This window comes from Macaca mulatta, chromosome 4 (assembly GCF_049350105.2).
Source record: "Macaca mulatta isolate MMU2019108-1 chromosome 4, T2T-MMU8v2.0, whole genome shotgun sequence".
NCBI classification, from domain to species: Eukaryota; Metazoa; Chordata; class Mammalia; order Primates; family Cercopithecidae; genus Macaca; species Macaca mulatta.
In genome coordinates, this window is record NC_133409.1 from 143,740,263 (window position 1) to 143,762,841 (window position 22,579).

Consider the following 22,579-nt stretch of genomic DNA (forward strand, 5'->3'; position numbering starts at 1 on the left):
GCAGAAAGTTAAGGCCATTGGTTCTGCCCCCAGAATAGTGATGCTATGGTAAGTTTACCATCCTCTATTTACATGTTCCCTAGAGCTTCAAAAGTCATCATCTTGTGATGGAGATTTTTTATAAACAACTCCCAAAGAATTTTAATGTAGCAAATGAATCTTGGAAAACCGCTCTTTTCTAATTTACTACTTCGTTCAGTGCATGTTAAAGAAGCAGCAGTGAATCGTATAATTAAATGTGATTTTAAAGGCTTCTGAGGTGGCACTTTCCAGCTGATACTCACTGGCATTTTGCTTGGCCTGTTGGACTGAGGCAGGAGGGCTTCTAATGCTCCTCTCTTCTGAAGGCAGACTAAGTGTGAAGGGTACTTTATCAGCAGAGTGCTGCTCATGCTATCATCACCTGCTCTGCAGAGGTACACACTCTTTTGTTGAGAAGAAGGCAGTTCTTCCCTTGTTGGTTGTTTTACTTAGAAACTTCAAAAATGTTCACATTAAAATGCTAAAGCATTTTCTGAAAGCTAGCCAGTAGATCACTAGGATAAATGGGATGGAATCTGAGTGATGAAGGATTTCCACGAAGGTCCTTTTCTCTGAGTTCACAATAACACCAACCCACCCTAATCAACCTTTATGTCCACAGACAGGACATTGCATGCAATTCCCTGAGCTATAATCCAGTCCGTCTTCAACCTATGCTTCCATTTTTAAGACCAAGACATCTTTTGGCTAGATACACTTCTGTGGTCAGGGTCATAGTTGTCTTCCTATCTAAGCTTGACCAGTGCATACGCAGGCCTGTACTGGCCAGGATGATAAATGTGAAGATTGGACTGCATTTCATGGCTAGATTCTCCACTTGGTTATTTTCTGTCCTCTTGTGGTTATTTTTTCTGTTCTTGTAGAAAAGAGAACAAAGCCCGTTTAACAACTGCAAAGCACACAGTCTGCAGAGACCTGAAAGATTACTGGCAACAAAACATATTTATGTCTTTAATAAGGAATTGAAATTTACCACTCACTAAAATTTTCCTTCTCTTTTCTTTCTGTTTTCTCTTTGGAGCTTGTTGGTGTTAGGAGGATCAGTCTGGTCTCCAGGATGTTATTTTGATGTCTTTTGTTTTCCGAGGAAATATTTTATAGTGTTTTCTGACAGTGATAAAATTTTGAGGTAATTCTAAATTCTTGTGTACATGCTTAATTTTGAAGTAAGTATTAAAATATTTTGAATGGCCTCCAAGTATCTCAAGTCTGAAAAGATTATGTGGCATATAATAAATGAAAGTGAGTGTGAGAGTTTATTGAAAGGGCAAAAGATGTGGCTGTGGAATAGAGGTGCTGTATTTCAAGGTGAAAATTAAGTGATATTTGGGCAATTCAAAATAAAACTACTCAGACGACAAAATCCTGGTGTCTGTGTAATGGTCCTCTAACAAAGTCTCTTAGTGACAAGGAGGCTACGATGCCATGAATCATGCAAGGTATTTTAAGAGTGGGTTCCTTAAATGCCCTAATTCCCCTTTTTGTATTCCTCAGGACACATGGTTAAGAAAGTTCCTAGACACTTTTATTTGGAGCTGAGGGATATAAAAGCACTATTGAAAGTCGGTGAAATAAGGTGAGGTAGGCCATCCACTGCTTTTGCCTCCTTCAGATTATTTACTTGTTGACCATCCACACATTTCTAAATAGGCCTTTTTTTAATGCAACTTTAGATTTTTACAAAGGTACCAACAAGATTAGTAGGACTGACAAATGATATTTTATTTCCTTAGTAAGGATTGGAATTCTTTTCATGGGTTTTTCAAAATGTTTTAATAATCCTCTGAGTCCCAAATCCATCCTCTGGGGATTTTCCCTACATAGTCAAAGTTAAATATTTTGGATGGGGAGTGAGGCTGAGAGAAACTTTGCTCAGAGAGAGGTAAAGCAACCTTTGAGGAGGAATACAGAAACTGTATTTCTGTCTGTAAATGTTATTAAGAAAGTTTTATATTCTAAGGTTGTGATAGTCATTCATTGGCTCATTCACCAAATGTCTGAGTATCTTTTCTGGGTATACTGTATATGGTAGATGATTTGATCTCTTTTGAGTTGAATTTTAAAGGACTATCCTAGGGAAACTTGAGAGTTCCAGAGGAGAATAAAACATGATTTCTGCCTTCAAGGGACTTATAATTTGATAGATGCAAAATAATAAAGTAGTGTGTATTAAGTGAGGTAATAGAAGTACAAATTCTCTAGGAGTTTAGAGGAAGGAAGCTCATATTTGCAGGGAAGGTTTCCTAACAATATTTATACTAGACCTTGAAAGATGCCTGGGATTTCTTTAGACAGAAGAGGCACAGAAATGTATTCCTGGAAAAAGTTACAGGAAAGAGAAAGGACATATTTAGGAAATGGCAAATGCTTCAGTTTGGCTGCAATATAAGGTGTGTGTGAGGTATGTAGGGAATATTAGGAAATAAGGTTGATATATAGGTTGGGGTCAGAATAGAACTTTGAATATGCCATGCAACAGGGGTTGAATTTACATGATAGCTGATCTTGAAGACTGAAAACTAGGAAATTACCCAATCAGAACTGTGCTTTAGAAGGATGTGCTGGGGGACTGGGCATGGTGGCTTACACCTGTAATCTCAGCACTTCGGGAGGCCAAGGGGGGAAACTTGAGGCCAAGAGTTTAAGAAAAATGTACTGGAAAACCATGAGTAAAATAGATTAGAATGAAGGATAGAGGGTACAGAGAAATTGGAATTCAGAAATTCTATTGGAATTACCTATAAAAAACAAAGGTAGAGCCACTTTAAATATGTGCAGTTTATATATGCCAGTAATACCTAAATAAAGCTGTTTAAAGAAAAAAAAAACATGATAATCAGGCCCTGAACTTGGAAATATGAAGGAAAGTTCAGATTTGAATGACATTTTGGAAATAGAATCTACAGAGGAGGATGGAAAGAGTGAAGAAGTAGGAGTGGAGTCAAACATGATCAAGTTTTAAAGCTTGGGTAATTTAGGAAAATTGTGGAGCCAGAATAGAAATAGAGAAGTCAAGAGGAAGGAGGAGAAAGCATTTTGATGAATTGATGAATCTCTTGGACACATTGTAACTGAAGTGTCCGCAAGATATCAGTGATTTTGTCCCAGAGGCAGGTGAAAATGTGGAATGGTGGTACATGGCCTAGATCACCTTCTCAGTTGATGCTGTACAAGCTGAAGCAATGGATATGGATGGAATAAATTGCTCAGCAATTTCTTGTAATTCTAGCTTTCTGTGACCTGAGTTAAACTCTAGTATACCTGAATAATACATAAGTTGGTATTGTGGCCTAATATGGGGGGAGGTCATTTCTATGATTTTTACATTGGTTTTATTTCTAAGGTATTTGTATACATAGACTCTAACAGAACATAAATTCAGAAACAGATAGTTTTGTATTTGTTCAGTTGAAAATGACAGACATCTTTTCTCTTAGGTGTAAGGGAAGAAACTTTGAGGAAAAGAAGGGTCTGACAGTTTCTGAAAACCAAAGCTAAAAGGGACAAAAATAGAATGAGATCCTTTTCTATAGCATTCTTTCTCTGTGGTTTTAGGAAATGGTCTTCATAATTTCTTTTAATTCTGTAATTCTTTTTTGTTTGTTTGTTTTAATGCAGAACCACAAATAGGAAAATCTGCCATTTGAATTTTTGTTGAATTAGCTCTCTCATTAGCACATTCTAATGTAAGTGTTCCCTGACTTATTGACTGAAATTTAGTGGATTCTCCATGTATGTTTGGTTATGCATAGATTCGTTGCTGTTAATTGCTCTTGAATTTGGGGATTTTTATTTTATCAATAATAGAGCTTCTCTAGGCATGAGTGATGTTCCAGATAATATAGTTGTCTTAAAAATGTGACTGAGGGGCCGGGCGCGGTGGCTCACGCCTGTAATCCCGGCACTTTGGAAGGCCGAGGCGGGCGGATCACCTGAGGTTGGGAGTTTGAGACCAGCCTGACCAACGCGGAGAAACCTTGTCTCTACTAAAAATACAAAATTAGCTGGACATGGTGGCGCATGCCTGTAATCCCAGCTACTAGGAAGGCTGAGGCAGGAGAATCGCTTGAACCCGGGAGGCGTAGGTTGCAGTGAGCCGAGATCGTGCCATTGCACTCCAGCCTGGGCAACAAGAGCGAAACTCCGTCTTAAAAAAAAGGGAAAAGGAAGCATGGAGCTCAGATTTTCAGTCAAATTTAGAAAATTTGACATCAGTACAGTTTCCATAGATATTAAAAGACTAATAAAGAGTAATATGAACAACTTTATGCAAATAAATTAGACATCCTAGTTGTAAAGGACAGATTTATTAAAAGATAAAAATTATTGGCTGGGCACAGTGGCTCACATGTGTGTAATCCCAGCACTTTGGGAGGCTGAAGCAGGAGAATCACTTGAAACCAGCCTGGACAACATAGTGAGACCCCCATCTTAGCTGGGCATGGTGACATGCATCCGTAGTCCCTGCTACTCTGGAGGCTGAGATGGGAGGATTGCTTGAGCCTGGGAGGTTGAAGCTGCAGTGAGCCGTGATCACACCACTGCACTCTGGCCTGGACCACAGAGTGAAACTCTGTCTCAAAAAAAAAAAAGAAAAAAGCAAAAGATAAAAATTACCTAAGTCACTCAGGAAGAAATAACTGAAATACCCATATATACATATACATACATACATACATGCATATATATATAAAAATATATATAATTTTTTTTTTTTTTTGAGATGGAGTCTCACTCTGTCACCCAGGCTGGAGTGCAGTGGTACAGTCTCGGCTCACTGCAAGCTCTACCTCCCGGATTCATGCCATTCTCCTGCCTCAGCCTCCTGAGTAGCTGGCACTACAGGCACCTGCCACCATGCCCGGCTAATTTTTTTTTTTTTTTTTTTTTTTGTATTTTTAATAGAGACGGGATTTCACCCTGTTAGCCAGGATGGTCTTGATCTCCTGACCTCGTGATCCACCTGCCTCGGCCTCCCAAAATGCTGGGATTACAGGCATGAGCCACAGCGCCCGGCCTGAATACCCATATATATTAAAGAAATTGATTTTTTGTTTTTCTGAGACAGTCTCTGTCTGTTGCCCAGGCTGGAGTGCAGTGGCACAATGAAGGCTCACTGCAGCCAGCCTCAATCTCCCAGGCTCGAGTGATCCCTCTGCCTCAGCCTCCCAAGTAGCTGGGACTACAGGCACATGCGACCACACCCAGCTACTTTTTTTTTTAACTTTAGCAGAGATGAGGTCTCACTATATTGCCTAGGCTGGTCTTGAACTCCTGAATTCAAGCCTCGGCCTCCCAAAGTGCTGGGATTATAGGCATGAGCCACCCTACATGGGCAAGAAATTGAATTTAAAGCTAAAAGATTTTCCACAGAGAAACACCAGGCTCAGATGACTGTGCTGATGAATTCTGCTAAACATTTGAGGAAGAAATGACTATCAATTCTATATAAACTCTTCTAGAAAAATTGAACAGAAGGGAATATTTCCCAGTTCAGTCTCTGAGGCCAGCATTACCCTACTTCCAAAACCAGACAAAGATACTATACAAAAAGAAAATTATAGGCCCAGTGCAATGGCTCTTGCCTGTAATCCCAGCACTTTGGGAGACCGAGACGGGCAGATCACCTGAGGTCAGGAGTTCAAGACTAGCCTGGCCGATGTGGAAAACCCCATCTCTACTGAAAATACAAAAATTAGCCAGGTGCGGTGGCAGGTGCCTGTAATCCCAGCTACTCAGGAGGCTAAGGCAGGAGAATTGCTTGAGCCCAGGAAGCGCAAGTTGCAGTGAGCCAAGATTGTACCACTGGACTCCATCCTGGGCAACAGAGTGAGACTCTGTCTCAAAAAAAAAAAAAAAAAAAAAGAAAATTATAGACAATATTCCTCATGGAAGACAGAATTTAAAAATTTTAACAAATTGAACCCAACAATCGATAAAAAGGACAGCTCTTCCAAGTGGGTTTTGTTTTTTTTTTTTCCCATGAATGCAAGGCTGGTTTTTAACACTCAAATGTCAATCAATGTAACTTAGTAAATTAACAAAACTGTTAGTTTGCCAGGGCTGCCATAACAATATATCATAAATTAGATAGATGAAACAACAGAAATTTATTTTCTCACAAGTTTGGATGTTAGAAGTCCAAAATCAAGGCATTGGCAAGTTTGATCTCTTCTGTGTTCTCTCTCCTTGGCTTGCAAATGGCTGCCTTCCTCCTGTACCCTCACATGGTCACTCCTCTGTGTCTGACTGTCTGTGTCATAATCGCTTCTTACAAGGACACTTCTCAGATTAGAGCCCACCCTAACGAACTCATTTTAACTCAATATCCCCCCCCTTTTTTTTTTGAGACAGGGTCTCACTTTGTTCCCCAGGCTGGAGTGCAGTGGTGGGCTCTCAGCTCATTGCAACCCCTGCATCTCCGGCTCAGATGATCCTTCTGCCTCAGCCTCCCAAGTAGTTGGGACTACAGGAATAATATGCCACCACGCCTGGCTAATTTTTGTATTTTTTGTAGAGATGGGATTTCGCTATGTTGGCCAGGCTGGTCTCAAATTCCTGGACTCAAGTGACCTACCTGCCTCAGCCTCCTAAAGTGCTGAGATTATAGGCGTGAGCTCTATGCCCAGCCTAGTTACCTTTTTAAAGTCTGTCTCCAAATACAGTCACTTTCTTAGGTACCAGGGTTTAAGACTGTAATGTATGAATTAGGGGGTAGAAGGAACACAGTTGAGCTTATAACACAAACTCCACATCATGTGATCTTCTTAATAAAGGCAGAATTTTGTAAAATCCAATACCTACTCCCAATAAATATCAGCAAACGAGAAGCATGAGAAAACTTCCTAAAACTGATCAAGGGCATCTGTAAAAATCCCATAGCTAACTTAATGTCAAGAGACTGAATACTCTGTCCTCCTAACGTCAGGACTATGTTGGGGATATCCACTTTAATGTCTTCCATTTAGCGTTGTACTGGAAGTTCTAGCTAAGGCAGGGAGGCAAGGAAGAGAAATAAAAGGCATCTAAATTAGAAAGGAAGAAGTAAAACTTTTTAATTCTCAGACTATATCATTGTCTATGCAGAAAATCCAGTGGAATCCACAAAAAAGCTACTAAAACTTAATAAGTGAATTTAGCAATTGGCAGGATACAAATCATTGTACAAAAATCAATTGTATTTCTGTATGCGGCCCACAAACAATCAACAATTGGAATTTTTAAAACTCATTTATTATAGCTTCAAAAGATTTGAAATACTTAGGGGAAAAATCTGATAAAAGATGTGCAAGACCAGGCGCATTGGCTCACGCCTGTAATCCCAGCACTTTGGGAGGCTGTGGCAGGCAGATCACTTGAACCCAGGAGTTCAAGACCAGCCTGGGCAACATGGCAAAACCCTGTTTCTACAAAAAATGCAAAAATTAGCCAGGTGTGGTGGTGTGCGCCTGTAGTCCCAACTGCTCAGGAGTCTGAGGTGGGAGGGTAGTGTGAGTCCAGGAGGTGGAGGTTACAGTGAGCCAAGATGGTGCCACTGTACTCTAGCCTGGGTGACAGAGTGAGACCCTGTCTCAAAAAAAAAAAAAGTCTTGGAGAAATAAATGGAGAGAGAGATTGTGTGTGGGTCAGAAGACTCAATATTGTAAAGTTTTTGGTTCTCCGCCTTATTTATCCATAGATTCAATGCAACTGTAATAAAATCCCAGCAGGCATTGTTGAAGAAAATGACAAGCTTATTTTCAAAGTCATATAGAAATGCAAAGAAGCCAGATTAGTCAAAACAGATTTGAAAAAAAAAAACAAACTAGTGACTTAACGTTTACCTGACTTTAAGATTTATTATAAACCTACCTTACTCAAAACAGTATAGTAGTCATATGAAAAGATAATGGAACAGAATAGAGAACCTAGAGGTAGACCCACACAATTATGGACAACTGCTTTTCAACAAAGGTGCAAAGTATTCGTATGTAAAAATGAACTTAAAATTCATACCTTGTACTATAGACAAAAATTGACCCCAACTGGATTATCGATCTAAATGTAAAACCTAAAATTATAAACTTTCTTTTTTTTTTTTTTGAGACGGAGTCTCGCTCTGCCGCCCGGGCTGGAGTGCAGTGGCCGGATCTCAGCTCACTGCAAGCTCCGCCTCCCAGGTTCACGCCATTCTCCTGCCTCAGCCTCCCAAGTAGCTGGGACTACAGGCGCCCGCCACCTCGCCCGGCTAGTTTTTTGTATTTTTTTTTTTAGTAGAGACGGGGTTTCACTGTGTTAGCCAGGACGGTCTCGATCTCCTGACCTCGTGATCCGCCCGTCTCGGCCTCCCAAAGTGCTGGGATTACAGGCTTGAGCCACCGCGCCCGGCCATAAACTTTCTTTAGGAAAAAGAAAACATAAGAGAAAACCTTTGTTTTCTCTTGTTTAGGCAAACGTATTTAAGATATAGCATCAGAAGAACAGTTCATAAAAGAAAAAAATTGAAAACTTGGACTTCAAATGTAAAACCTTTTGCTCCTCTAAAGATACTTTTAAAAGAATGAAAAGATAAGTTACAAACTGGGGGAAAATATTTGCAATCATATATCTAATAAATAACATATGAAGAATCCTTACAATTCAACAACAACAGCAAAAACACCTCAGGGGAAAAAAGACAAAACGTTTGAACTGATACTTCACACAAAAGGATATATGAGTGGTAAATAAACAGATGAAAGATACTCAATGCCATTAGATGTTAGGGAAATGCAAATTAAGGCTAAAATAAGATACCACTACATACCTATTAGTTTGACTAAAATTTTTAAAACTGACCATACCAAATGTTGGAGAGGATGTGAAAGAACTGTAACTCTTTTTTTTTTTTTTTTGAGACGGGGTCTCGCTCTGTCGCCCAGGCTGGAGTGCAGTGGCCAGATCTCAGCTCACTGCAAGCTCCGCCTCCCGGGTTCACGCCATTCTCCTGCCTCAGCCTCCCGAGTAGCTGGGACTACAGGCGCCCGCCACCTCGCCTGGCTAGTTTTTTTTTTTTTTTTTTTTTTTGTATTTTTTTAGTAGAGACGGGGTTTCACCGTGTTAGCCAGGATGGTCTGGATCTCCTGACCTCGTGATCCGCCCCTCTCGGCCTCCCAAAGTGCTGGGATTACGGGCTTGAGCCACCGCGCCCGGCCAACTGTAACTCTTTTAACACTTGGCTGCTCTGTTGGTGGGAATCTAAAATGGTGTAACCGCATTGGAAAACAGCTTGGCAGTTTCCTAAAAAAAACATACACCTACATATGATTCAGCCATTTCACTCTTAGGTATTTAACCCCTAGAAAAAGAAAGCATATACCCATACAAAGACTTACACATAAATGTTCACAGCAGCCTCATTTTTAATATGCAAGACTGGAACCAACCCAAGATGTTCATCAACAGATAAAATGAGTTGTGTTATAATTTATTGTGTACAATAAAATACTAAATGATAAAAAAAGAATGAACTATTGATTCATGCAACAATATGGATGAAATCAAAATAATTATGTTGAGCGAAGTAAGCCAGACAAAAAAAATACATACTGTATGATTCATTTATATAAAATTTTAGAAACCTCAAAATAACCTATAGTGTTGGAAAGCACTACAGATTGGAAACAGAGGCAGGGAGTGGAGAGATATGAGAGGGAACCATTACAAAATAGCACAAGGAAACTTTTGGGGTGACAGATATATTCATTATCTTGATTGTGGTGATGGTTTTACAGGTCAAAAATTAACAAATTGTTCACCTCAAGTATGTGCAGTTTGTTTCCATTAATCCTCAATAAAATTGTTAAAAGCAAACAAAAACTTCACTTTCCTTAAGAAGGGAATGCGAAGTCTGTAACTATAAAACTGTGCCACTCCCTTTACCCCAAGAGGGTAAACAGAGTGAGCATGAAACGCCTGGTTAGAACCAGGGAGGTGATTTCCTGAAGAACCAAATTTAATTACTTTTATAGTTAGGTGACAAACATTAAATATTTCATTAATTACTGAGTTATCCAGCCTTTTAAAAAATCCTGACTGTGGGGCTGGGCATGGGGGCTCACGCCTGTAATCCCAGCACTTTGGGAGGCCAAGGCGGACGGATCGCCTGAGGTCAGGAGATCGAGACCAGCCTGGTAAACAAGGTGAAACCTGTCTCTCTAACTAAAATAACAAAAGTTAGCCAGGCATGGTGGCAGGTGCCTGTAATCCCAGCTACTAGGGAGGCTGAGACAGGAGAATTGCCTGAACCTGGGAAGCAGAGGTTGCAGTGAGCTGAGATTACACCACTGCACTGCAGTCTGGGCGACAGAGCGAGACTCTGTCTTTAAAAAAAAAAGAAAAAAAAAAGCCCTAACTGTGAAATGATTAGTGACACATTCCATGGGTTGGCTGAGTGTCTATATGGTATGTGAAGAAGCATTTCTTTTTGTTTATAAATTTGCTAGCTATTAGTTTAGAGTGTCCTATTGTTCTTATATTACACTAGTAAATTCTTTTTTCTCTTGAAAGGGGAAATAAATACGCAACTGCAGTGTGCATAATGATGTTCAGACTAATGTTGTTACTAACCAAAAAACAAATAGGAATGTGTTGTCAGATTCCCGGGTAGAAATGACATAAGGGGCAGACTGGTTTTATCATTTCTCGGATCCAACTGTTTGATGATTGCTGTGATATTGCTAAACTGGAAAGGAAGAAAACACAGAACTTAAATATACAGTACAGAGAAACTCATGTATTACAGAAATGTGATTGTTTACATTTTCTTACTGCCTAAGATTTAGGTGCAGATCCTTGGAAGTTTAGTGTTGTAACAGAGAAGTCTGTTAACTTATGTGTTAAAATATAAGCAAACAGATTATCTCTCTGAAATAATTGTATTAGCATTGACTAATATTCTATTAAATAGACTGTTTTTCTAGGATTTTCTAACTGAAATTTATATCATAAGCTGGCTTGAGATGATCTTCTAAAATGATGAAAGAAATGAAATAATACAAAGCTAAAACTCTATTCACGTAATGTTGTAAACCACGATAGACAAATCAATTCTGGAGGTCACAATAAGAAATAAAATGGCTCTTTTAAAATCAAAGGCTACATATTGACTTCTACTTTAAAATAAATGGTCTTTGCAAATAATTATACTTGCAAATTAAATGTACATGTGTGCAGTGTGAAGTGGGTTTTTTGAGCAAATTATGAACATAATTTTTAACTGTGAAGGTGTATTGGTAAGGGTAGGCTAAGCTGTGTTGTAATAACAGCAGCAAAAACAAAATCTCAGTAACTTAGCATAACAAAAGTCTACTTCTTGTTTACACTACACATCTGCCATAGGTAAAGGATTCTTTTCCTCATAGTCTCTCAGGGACCCAGGCTGAGATTCTACCCTCTTATAGCTGTACTATCTGGAACGTGTAGCTTCCTTGGGCACTGCAGCATGGGAAGCCAGAGTTGATGATTCATATACCAGCATTTACATTTTTCAGCACAAAAGTGATATGTTCTTTAACTCACAACCCATTGGCCAGAACCGGTAACATGGCTTCACCTAACTGCAAGCTAGCTGGAGAATTGTGGGAGAGCTCATGGATATTCGGTGATAAATGTCTTTGTTATAAAAGGATGGTCATGGCCAGGCGCATGGCTCATACCTATAATCCAGCACTTTTGGGAGGCTGAGGCCAGGGATCACCTGAGGTCAGGAGTTCGAGACCAGCCTGACCAACATGGTGAAACCCCGTCTCTACTAAAAATACAAAAATTAGCCAGGCGTGGTGGTGGGCGCCTGTAATCCCAGCTACTTGAAAGGCTGAGGCAGGAGAATCGCTTGAACCCAGGAGGCAGAGGTTGCAGTGAGCTGAGATCGTGCCATTGCACTCTAGCCTGGGCAGCAGAGTGAGACTCTGTCTCCAAGAAATAAAAATAAATAAAAAATAAAAGCATGGTCAGACTTTTATATAGGATGAATTCCACTTTGCCTGGCATCTTTGAAATAATACCTTTAATAGAACATTTAATGTCATATAATTAAAGTATTCAACTGGCAAAGATGCTCATAAAATGGCCTTTTTATGTCATACTTAAATTTTTTGTGTATTCTCATTTGTTATAAGGAGGGGGAAAAGAGAATCAATATATTCTTCAATTTACCATTATTCATATAAGTGGTAATTTGCCATTTGCCATTTTCCAAATAATCCAGATGACCTTGCTTCTGACCACAAAGTGAGATTTTGTGTGTGTGGTCTGTAGAGAAATATGTTGCTACAATGAAAACTCACAATATATTTTGAAAACTGCTAGAGTGATTTCAAGTATCTTTGGTTAGGAGTTTTTCATGTTAGGGATCTGTCTATTCTAGTTTTTGCTGAGTTATTAGGTTACATTTTTCCTTCCAATAAAGCTAAACTGTTAAGGAGGAGAATCTTATATCATGATAGGATTATCCTGAGCTTTTGTTTAGGCTATTTTCTAAGCCTTTTAGGGAAGGCTATTTCCTGAGTCTTTTGGGAGAACAAACCAAATGTGGAAGGAATATAGGGCAGTAGTGCAGGGACTACTGGGTCCTTTTGTGTTTTTAGGAACACAAGGGCTTGTTCATACTCAGATCATCAAATCGAAAATATTCAGTCTCAGTTTACCCCAGTTATCTGAACTATCAGCTTGTAAACTCTAATGAAAGAACTCATTTTCCAGGTAGGAATTTAAAATTAGTAGAAAAGAGAACCCTCAGAATAATTACAGGTGAAAAATGATTTCTTTTACTGCAAACAAATATTTTAATCTGTTTTGTTTTTTTCCAGTCGTGTTATAGGAAACAATAATCTGCTGTTTTGAAGGGCTCCTTTTTGCTTGAGAGACTAGTTGCCCACCATGGATATGGCAAAATCTGGCACGTAAAGCTTGCTCTCTGGGACTACAGTCTCCTTAGGGTTGCTTGTCTTCACCGATCCTTATGCACCATATACGTGATGATGTCATCTTCCCTTACATATCATGCCTGTGTGAGTTTCACAACACTTAGTAAGCACTTGTTAAGTATCAGGCAATACGATTTCTTAATTACAAATATGAAAAAGACATGATCTGTGGATCCGAAGAACTAACAGACCAGTTGGGGGAGAGACATGTAAACTGATAATTTCAGTCTTTGGTATCAGGATGATGTTGGCCTCATAAAATGAGTTAGGGAGGATTCCCTCTTTTTCTATTGATTGGAATAGTTTCAGAAGGAATGGTACCAGCTCCTCTTTGTACCTCTGCTAGAATTCGGCTGTGAATTCGTCTGGTCCTGGACTTTTTTTTGGTTGGTAGGCTATTAATTATTGCCTCAATTTCAGAGCCTATTATTGGTCTATTCAGGGATTCAGCTTCTTCCTGGATTAGTCTTGGGAGGGTGTATGTGTCCAGGAATTTATCCATTTCTTCTAGATTTTCTAGTTTATTTGTGTAGAGGTGTTTATAGTATTCTCTGATGGTAGTTTGTATTTCTATGGGATCGGTGGTGATATCCCTTTTATCATTTTTTATTGCATCTATTTGAATATTCTCTCTTTTCTTCTTTATTAGTCTTGCTAGTGGTCTATCAATTTTGTTGATCTTTTCAGAAAACCAGCTGGATTCATTTTCTTAATCAAAACAGGCCTGTAATCCCAGTACTTAGGGAGACTGAGGCGGGTGGATCACTTGAGGTCAGGAGTTTGAGACCAGCCTGGCCAACATGGTGAAATCTTCTCTCTACTAAAAATACAAAAATTAGCAGGGCGTGGTGGCACATGCCTATAATCCCAGCTACTCAGGAGGCTGAGGCAGGAGAATCACTTGATCTCTGGAGGCAGAGGCTGCAGCGAGCCGAGATGGTGCTACTGCACTCTAGCCTGGGCTACAGAGCAAGACTCTGTCTCAAAAAAAAAAAAAAGGTCTGGGCACAGTGGCTCATGCCTGTAATCCTAGCACTTTGAGAGGCCAAAGCGGGTGGATCACTTGAGGTCAGGAGTTTGAGACCAGCCTGACCAACATGGAGAAACCCCGTCTCTACTAAAAATACAAAAGTAGCCAGGTGTGGTGGCACATGCCTGTAATCCCAGCTACTTGGGAGGCTGAGACAGGAGAATCACTTGAACCTGGGACGTGGAGGTTGTGGTGAGCCGAGATCGTGCCATTGCACTCCAGCCTGGGAAACAAGAGCAAAACTCCTTCTCAAAAACAAAAAAACAAACAAAAAGGTTGACAAAAACTGGATGTAACCCAAACACCCCTTCAATCAATAAATGGATGACGAATCTACAGTATATCCATGTTATGGAATACTATTCACAATAAAAAGGAATGAGCAGCTTACAGACACAACAGCATGGATGTATCTCAGATGTTTTATGCTGGGTGAAAAAAGCAAGATTCAAAAGGCTACATACTGTATGATTCCATTTATATATCATTCTATAAAAGGCAAAATGAGGCCGGGCATGGTGACTTACGCCTGTAATCCCAACACTTTTGGAAGCTGAGTTAGGAAGATCACCTGAGCACAGGAGTTCAAGACCAGCTTGGGCAACAAAGCAAGACCCTGTCTCAAAAGAAAAAAAATAAGGGAAAATGATAGCAATGGAAAGCAGATCCGTGTTTGCCAGGGTTAAGGGTGAGGTGCAAATTTCACTACAAAAAGGCAGCACAAGTTTTGGGATAATGCATCTGTTTTGTGATTATCGTGGTGGTAAGTACATGAGTCTTTGCATTTTTAAAACTCATAGAATAGTACACCAAAAGGGGACTTTTACTATCTGTAAATTTTAAAATAAAATGAAAACAAAAAGATCATGGACAATGCTCTTTAGGTGTTGAGTAAATATTTATTTATTTATTTATTTATTTATTTTGTTTGTTTGTTTGTTTGTTTCATTATAATGCTTGTTGTGCTGGAAGGCCAACAAAAATCAGTTTTATTCTTCTTTTCAAAAAAGAGGTGTCTGGTTATAGAAGTGTTGGTTCCTCTTGGACAGTCCAGATTGCAATGACTTTCTTTAAGCTGATAATGTTGTATTAGTTCTCCTCATTTATATTAGCTTTTGTTAAATGAGTTAGGTTTCATTTTATCATGAACTTGAATTATTATTTCTAAAATTTAAGTTAAGTTTTTTTTTTAAGAGACAGAGTCTTGCTCTGTCTCCTTGGCTGGAATACAGTGGCATGATCATTCATAGCTCATTGCAGCCTCAAACCCCTGGGCTCAAGCAATTCTTCCACCTTAGCCTCCCAATAGCCAGGACAACAGGCACATACCACCGCGCCCAGCTAGTTTTTAAAATTTTTTGTGGAGATAGGGTCTCACTGTGTTGCCCAGGCTGGTCTTGAACTCTGGGTCTCAAGTGAGCCTCATGTGTCAGCCTCCTAAATGCTAGGATTACAGGCATTAGCCACCACATATAATATTTAATTATATTATATTTAAGATAATTAAATATTGGCCCAATATTTAATTATGGTAATGATGCTTCTTAAAAACCACTGTGAAAAGATGTCTTTAAACTTGAATTTTCTTAAGAGTGGGACAATTTTCAACGTTTTATGACCCAACATTCCATATGTAAGCTTTAAACTCTTTAACCTCAAAAGTAATTCAACTAATAAGGTATATAATAATATATTTCCCCCACTTTTTAAAAGTTTGTCCTCATATACAATAAAATAGCTGTGTCTGCCAGAGGACACGAACATCGAGTTAACATTTATCAGACAGTGTTTTGTACTTAACTTCATTATATTTTGTAACAATCCATTGTTCAAGTGTTAGGTTAATTACTTGAAACCCAAACCTACTTGCTTGAAGAAGTTTCATTTTGAAGTACATCAGAGTCATTAATCACTGCACCTTTTGATCTCCTTTGAAAACTTCCTAGCATTTATTTTTCTATTATCTCCCTCAATAAAAAGGAACCACTTTTGTCCTGCTGATGCATGACTGGGTGTGTATCGCTCTATTTCTTGAATATATAGAATATACAGGTTTGGATTTGGAATGTCTTCAACATTCGTCCACTATTTGAAACTTATCCCTTTGTCCAATGTCTTCTTCCAAAAAGCAGCTTGATTGATTTATACAGCAGTTATTGCAGTTGTAGCATTTTAATTCCCTCTATCATCTTCTCTCTCCATTTGGGATGATATGCAGAGGGACATTTGATGTTCCGGTGGGTATCATAAGAGAACGTTGAAGAGCTAAGTAACTAAGGGGCATTCTTCATACATAATCTATCCAGTTGTCAGGCTGTCCTCAGTCGGAGGGGTGTTGCTGTTGCTACATCCTCAACTACATCATAGCATTTTTTAAAAGACTTTGTCATTTAAAAACGATAAAACTAAATACTTAAAAGCACTCTGATGTTTACTTTGCTGAGCCTTACTGGTGATTTTGTTGTTTTATGGAATGCTGTAGAGGAGTCCATTGTTAATCACGTCCTAACCCTATAAAATAAGTAACAAGCTGCTAAACAGAATGATGACAACAGAGAACGGAGTTTCATTTGAATTCATGCAAATGTGGAGGTTTCCCAGAAAGCCATTTTAAAAGTATGAGCCACATTTTGAAAATAAAACAAAGAATAACGCCTTGGAATAGAAATCCATAATGAAACCCATATAATAGCTGAAAGATGACAATAAATTCTACAGGGAGAGCTTTCCGTTTTCTGTTCCTTTTCAAATTCTAATACTAAACTCTATTAGTGGTCTGTATAAAATAATGAGACATGAAGCCCTGGTGGTGTAAAACTATTACTAATCTGTTACTTTGCATAAATTTTCACTCAGACTACTGTCTGTGGTCTTCTTATGAAGGATCTGTTATACGCTTTCTAGCTAAACAGATGAGACCTATTAGCTATCTCCTTTGAATGAATGGTGTTGGAATTTGCAGGCACTGCACTTTTTACAAGTTAGGAAGAGCAAGAGATTGCATACAAGGAAAACATGAGTATTTACTCCAGTCAGAGATCTGTGTTCTTAATGTTAATTGATGTCGTTTTCCTCAGTTTCAGTATCACGTTAAGGAAAAGGCAGAATGGTGTTTTTACTCTGATTTTAAAGATAGATGTATTTATAAAGTGATCACCTTCCTACATCTAAGTCATATCATTCTTTTACTTTCAATAACAGTAACAAGAAATTTATCATTTTTCTCCCCGTAAACTCTGATCTTATCCTTTTTTACCTATTTCACTTCATGGCACCCTTTTTGTTTCTTAGTCACACAGACTTACAATTTAAATCAGCTTTGATTCCTTTCCTCTCTTCATATGTTTAAGCAGTTGCCAAGTTCTTTTCAGTCACCTCTCGTAATTTCTCTTATATTCATCTTTTTTTCCCTTTCTCTTTGCCAGCATCCTAATGTAGACCATTATGGACTCATGCCTAAATTATTACATCTTTAATTGGTTTTCCAACCTCCAGTTAATTTCCTTCCGATCCATCCTGAACATCACCACTAGATTTATCTTACTAAAACATGGCTTTTGTTAAACTTAGCAATTTCAAAGTTTCAAAATGATTGCAATAGTAATTGAAGTTATTAATGTTATTAAAAGACAGCATAGTATAGTGGTATACTGTATTGGCTTTGGAACTAAATAGATATGGGTTGGAATCCTAGCTTAATCCCTTAGTAGTGGTGTACTCTTGGGGACTGAGTTACTTGACCTTTTTGGGGCATAGGAATCCTCATTTGAAAATAGGGAGAATAATACGATAGTCTTATAAAAAGTAGCCACAGTTTGTAAAATACATAGTTTAGTGACATCAATTAATGATAGTTATTATTAGTAGAAGTGTTGTTCCTGTTATTGTTATTTGTGAGGACAAAATGGAGAAAGGGAACAGAGAGTAGAGGATGGAACCTTCAGGTAGAATAGTTCCAATTAAAAGCATAAGGTAAAAGAGCCCTTCTACATTGGAAGGGCTGAGGACTTTTTAAAGTTTTCAAAGAATGAGGACTTTTTAAAAATTTGTAGTTCTTAAGATGCTTACATTGTAAAATATATCTGAGTCTTCTGTCCTCAAGTATACTACAGACAGTATTTTTCAGGTACATGAACTAAAACTTTGCAAACCCAAGGATCAGTGACCACTGGTTTTGATTATTAGAAACTTGATGGTTACTTTCCAGAGTGCAGTTCATAGAACAGTCAGTGTCAGATGGGAATGAAAAAGAGAGGTGAATGGAACAGAAATTATCAAGGATGAGTCAAGATTTGGCAACAAATACCAGTAGTAGAGTAAACATGGCACTTGGATACTATCATCATCTTCATATGTGATCACCACCATCCTTGTTCTATAGAAGGAAGAGGAGTCTTTACTCTATTGCCTCTCTTCTGCAACAATGTTTGCCATTTTCAAACAGCATAAAGGTATGCATTTAAGGTGAGTGAAGGTTTTTTTTTTTTTTTTTTTTTTTTTGAGATGGAGTCTCGCTCTGTCGCCCAGGCTGGAGTGCGGTGGCATGATCTTGGCTCACTGTAAGCTCCGCCTTCTGGGTTCACGCCATTCTCCTGCCTCAGCCTCCTGAGTAGCTGGGACTACAGGCGCCCACCACCGCGCCCGGCTGATTTTTTGTAATTTTAGTAGAGACGGGGTTTCACCGTGTTAGCCAGGATGGTCTTGATCTCCTGACCTCGTGATCCACCTGCCTCAGCCTCCCAAAGTGCTGGGATTACAGGCGTGAGCCACCGCGCCCATCCAGGCGACTGAAGGTTTTAAGAGGTAACAGTGGGTACTATATGAGACAACTGTAAACATTGCTTGTTACCTGAGAACCCTGAAAGAAAATGTCAGTTCCTCATCAGTTAGTTTGAGTCAAGGTTTATCAGACCTTCTTGTCTAAGCACTGTGCTAGGACCACAGTGATAGAGATGAGCAACTGTCTTCAAAGAACTTATGCTTTAGTAAGCACAAAATATCTGCATTTATTCATTGAGCAAATATTTGTCAAGTTATATTTATAATATGGTATGTGGCTGGGCAATGAGAATAAAATGGGGAATAAGACAGAAATCCTTCCCTCAAAGTATTTATAGTGATAGGTGACTATTATTAACTCCAGTGTGCAGTAACAAGTTCCATCAGTGTGGTACAAAGTAGTGGTACAGAGGTTTAGAGTAGTCGGGGATCATATGTGATTGGAAAAGCAGAAAAGAATCACTTATTCATTTTAGTTCATCTTGAGGGAATGGGTAGACTTTCAATAGAGAAGAGGTTAGTGAAACCTGAGTGAGAGTAAGTTTCTCACAGAGGCAACAAGCAAAGTGATGAAACCAGGGAAACTATTTGGACAGCCCATTGATATTAGAGGATAAGTGATAGATGAAGCTTCAGAGGTCAACTAGTCTAGTTATTAATCTTGAGTGTACATTAGAATCACCTGGAGACCGTGTTAAAATGCACATTCCCAAGCATTATCCCCTTCTAAGTCACGGATCCCAGAGAGTGATTCAGGAACTTGCATTATTTTCTAAACTTCTATTATTTTCTAAATTTACAATTTTTTTATAAGCCAGTAGTTCTAATTCAGTTTGTCATTGAATGGCTCTTAGAGAAGCACTAACCTGATCCTGGACATTCAGTTAGTACTTAAATCTCTCTCTAAGCATCTCTGGGGACTTTGTCGTCATCATCTTTTTTTCTTTCTTTCTTTTTAATTGACCCATAAAATTGTGTGTATCATGTACAACATGACGTTTTGAAGTATTATACTTAGTGGAATAGTAGATCTAGCTAACTAATACATTACCTCACATAGTTATTTTTGTAGTGAGAACACATAACATCCACTCTCTCAGCGTTTTTCAAGAATGCCATAAATCGTCATTAACTGTAGTCACTGTACTATACACTAGATCTCTTGACTTTATTCTGTCTAACTGTAAATATGTGTTCTTTGACCAACATTTCCCTATCTTCTCCCCGCTAAATACTCCAGCCTCTGGTAATCACCATTTCACTCTGTACTTCTATGAGATCGACTCTTTCAGATTCCACGAGTGAGATCCTGCAGTATTTGTCTTTCTGGCCTGGCTTATTTCATTTAACATAATGTTCTTCAGACATATCCAAATAACAGGATTTCTTTCTTTTTATGGCTGAATAGTATTCCATTTATATAACTATATATATATCACTTTTTTTATCCATTCATTCATTGATGGACACTTAGGTTGATTCCATATCTTGGCTATTATGAATAGTGCTGGAGCCGGGCGCAGTGGCTCAAGCCTGTAATCCCAGCACTTTGGGAGGCCGAGATGGGCGGATCAAGAGGTCAGGAGATCAAGACCATCCTGGCTAACACGGTGAAACCCCGTCTCTACTAAAAAATACAAAAAAACTAGCCAGGCAAGGTGGCAGGCGCCTGTAGTCCCAGCTACTCGGGAGGCTGAGGCAGGAGAATGGCGTGAACCTAGGAGGCGGAGCTTGCAGTGAGCCAAGATCTGGCCGCTGTACTCCAGCCTGGGTGACAGAGCAAGACTCCGTCTCAAGAAAAAAAAATGAATACTGCTAGAATGAACATAGGAGTGCAGAAGGAGCTTTTTAGCTTGATGTAATCCCATTTGTCTATACCTTGTTGGCTATGCTTTTGAGGCCATACCTAGAAAATCATTGCCCAGACTAATGTCATGGAGCTTCCCCCTATGTTTTCTTCTAGTAGTTTTACCATTTCAGATTGTACATCTAAGTCTTCAATCCATTTTGAGTTGATTTTTATCTTTTTTTTTTTCTTTTTTAAAAAAACAGAGACGAGGTCTCACTATGTTGCCCAGGGTGGTCTTGAACTCCTGTGCTCAAGAAATCCTCCCACCTTGGCCTCCCAAAGTGTTGTGATTACAGGCATAAGCCACTGTATCCGGCTGAGTTTATTTTTATATATGATGAGAAATAGGGTCTAATTTCATTCTTCTGCATGTGGATATCTAGTTTTCTCAGCATCATTTTTTTTTTTAAGAGACTGCCCTTTCCCTATTGTATATTCTTACCACTTTTGTTGAAAATTTGTTGGCTGTAAACGTGTGGATTTGTTTCTGGAGTCTCTATTCTGTTCCAGTAGTCTATGTGTCTATTTTTATGCCAGTACCATTCTGTTTTGGTTACTGTAGCTTTGTAGTATATTTTGAAGTCAGCTAGTGTGATGCCTTCAGCTTTGTTTTGCTCAAGATTTCTTTGTCTATTCCAGGTGAGAATCTGTCTTTTGAGGCAGGCTATTCTTTATTTGAGTAGACTTGCTGCTTAGAAATCTTTTTCCTTTTATTGAGCTGAAATTTCTCTGTCTCTTCTACCTGTGATTTTAGCTCTCCCCGCTTGAAAAGCAGTAACAAGGTTTTTCTTTTATGAGAGCCCTTCAAGTGTTGGAAGGGCTCTCTTCTGTAAGCTGAACAGATGCAGGTCCTCACTTGTTTTGGTTTTGAGTTCTTTCTCTGTCCTAAACACTTGCCTCTGAGTGCATTCCAGTTTTTTTAATGACCTTTATAAAGTGTAGCACCCAGAACTAAACACTATTACTGCATGGTTTCTGAGTTGTAAGTGAATAGTACCCAGATGGGCCATGTGGTTATATCAATTATTTTCTCATATGGTGCTCATAAATGCTATAATGGAACTCTGGGGACAAGGGGCTGAATGGAATAACTTTTATTAAGAGATTATATGCCAGCAAAAGGGGCCGGGTGCGGAGGGAGGCTCATTCCTGTAATCCCAGCACTTTGGGAGGCCGAGGTGGGCGGATCACTTGAGGCCAGGAGTTCGAGACCAACCTGGCCAACATGGTGAAACCCTGTCGTCTCTACTAAAAGTACAAAAATTAGTTGGGCATGGTGGTGCATGCCTATCATCCCAGCTACTCAGGAGGCTGAGGCACGAGAATCGCTTGAACGCAAGAGGTGGAGGTTGCAGTGAGTTAAGATCGCACCACTGCACTCCAGCCTGAAGTGCAGAGACAAAGAGAGACTCTGTCTCAAAAAAAAAAAAAAAAAAAAAGAGAGAGAGAGAGAGAATATGCCAGCAAAAAAAGAATGGGATAGGAATTGGCCTTTAGTGTGCTTGGTAGTTGTCAGCTACTAAATTTTAGAATGGAATATAATGAGCTAGAATACTGTCTTTGTCCTTTTTCCTTCCATGTTTAAATTTACTCTGTTTCTTTGCTTACAAAAATATTTATCTCCCATCTTCATCTTCCCTCTTACATTCCTTTCTTTCTCCCCTCTCCTTCTCTTTCTTTTTCCTTTCCTTTCCTTTCCTCATTTGATGAGGATTTGGCATGTGTCAGGATAGAGATTATCTGTGCTTTCCCCTCATTCCAGGTACTTTCAGGTGGGACAAAATGATACACTATTCTGGAGAATTTTGGTTGCAGAAAAGGGGCTTTGGCTGGAGATGAAGCAAAGTTTGCCATTTCTGTCTCTTTGGTTCTTCCCGTATGACCCTTGACACACCCTGATTACTGTAATAAGGCTTGAGCTCTGGAGTTAACCAG

General features: G+C 39.0%; 1 protein-coding gene and 1 long non-coding RNA gene across 7 annotated transcripts in view; one reads left to right on the top strand and one right to left on the bottom strand.

The window, feature by feature from the left end:
* The window catches only part of BTBD9 (BTB domain containing 9), a 481,979-nt gene that overhangs the window by 168,914 nt on the left and 290,486 nt on the right, over positions 1 to 22,579 (top strand). The gene's annotated exons all lie outside the window — the stretch shown is intronic.
* Positions 6,005 to 8,530, bottom strand: LOC144340371 (uncharacterized). Its single transcript, XR_013416437.1, has 3 exons — positions 8,418 to 8,530; positions 7,608 to 8,105; positions 6,005 to 6,363 (listed from the first exon to the last, which is right to left on the bottom strand). It is a non-coding gene; the product is annotated as an uncharacterized LOC144340371 (long non-coding RNA).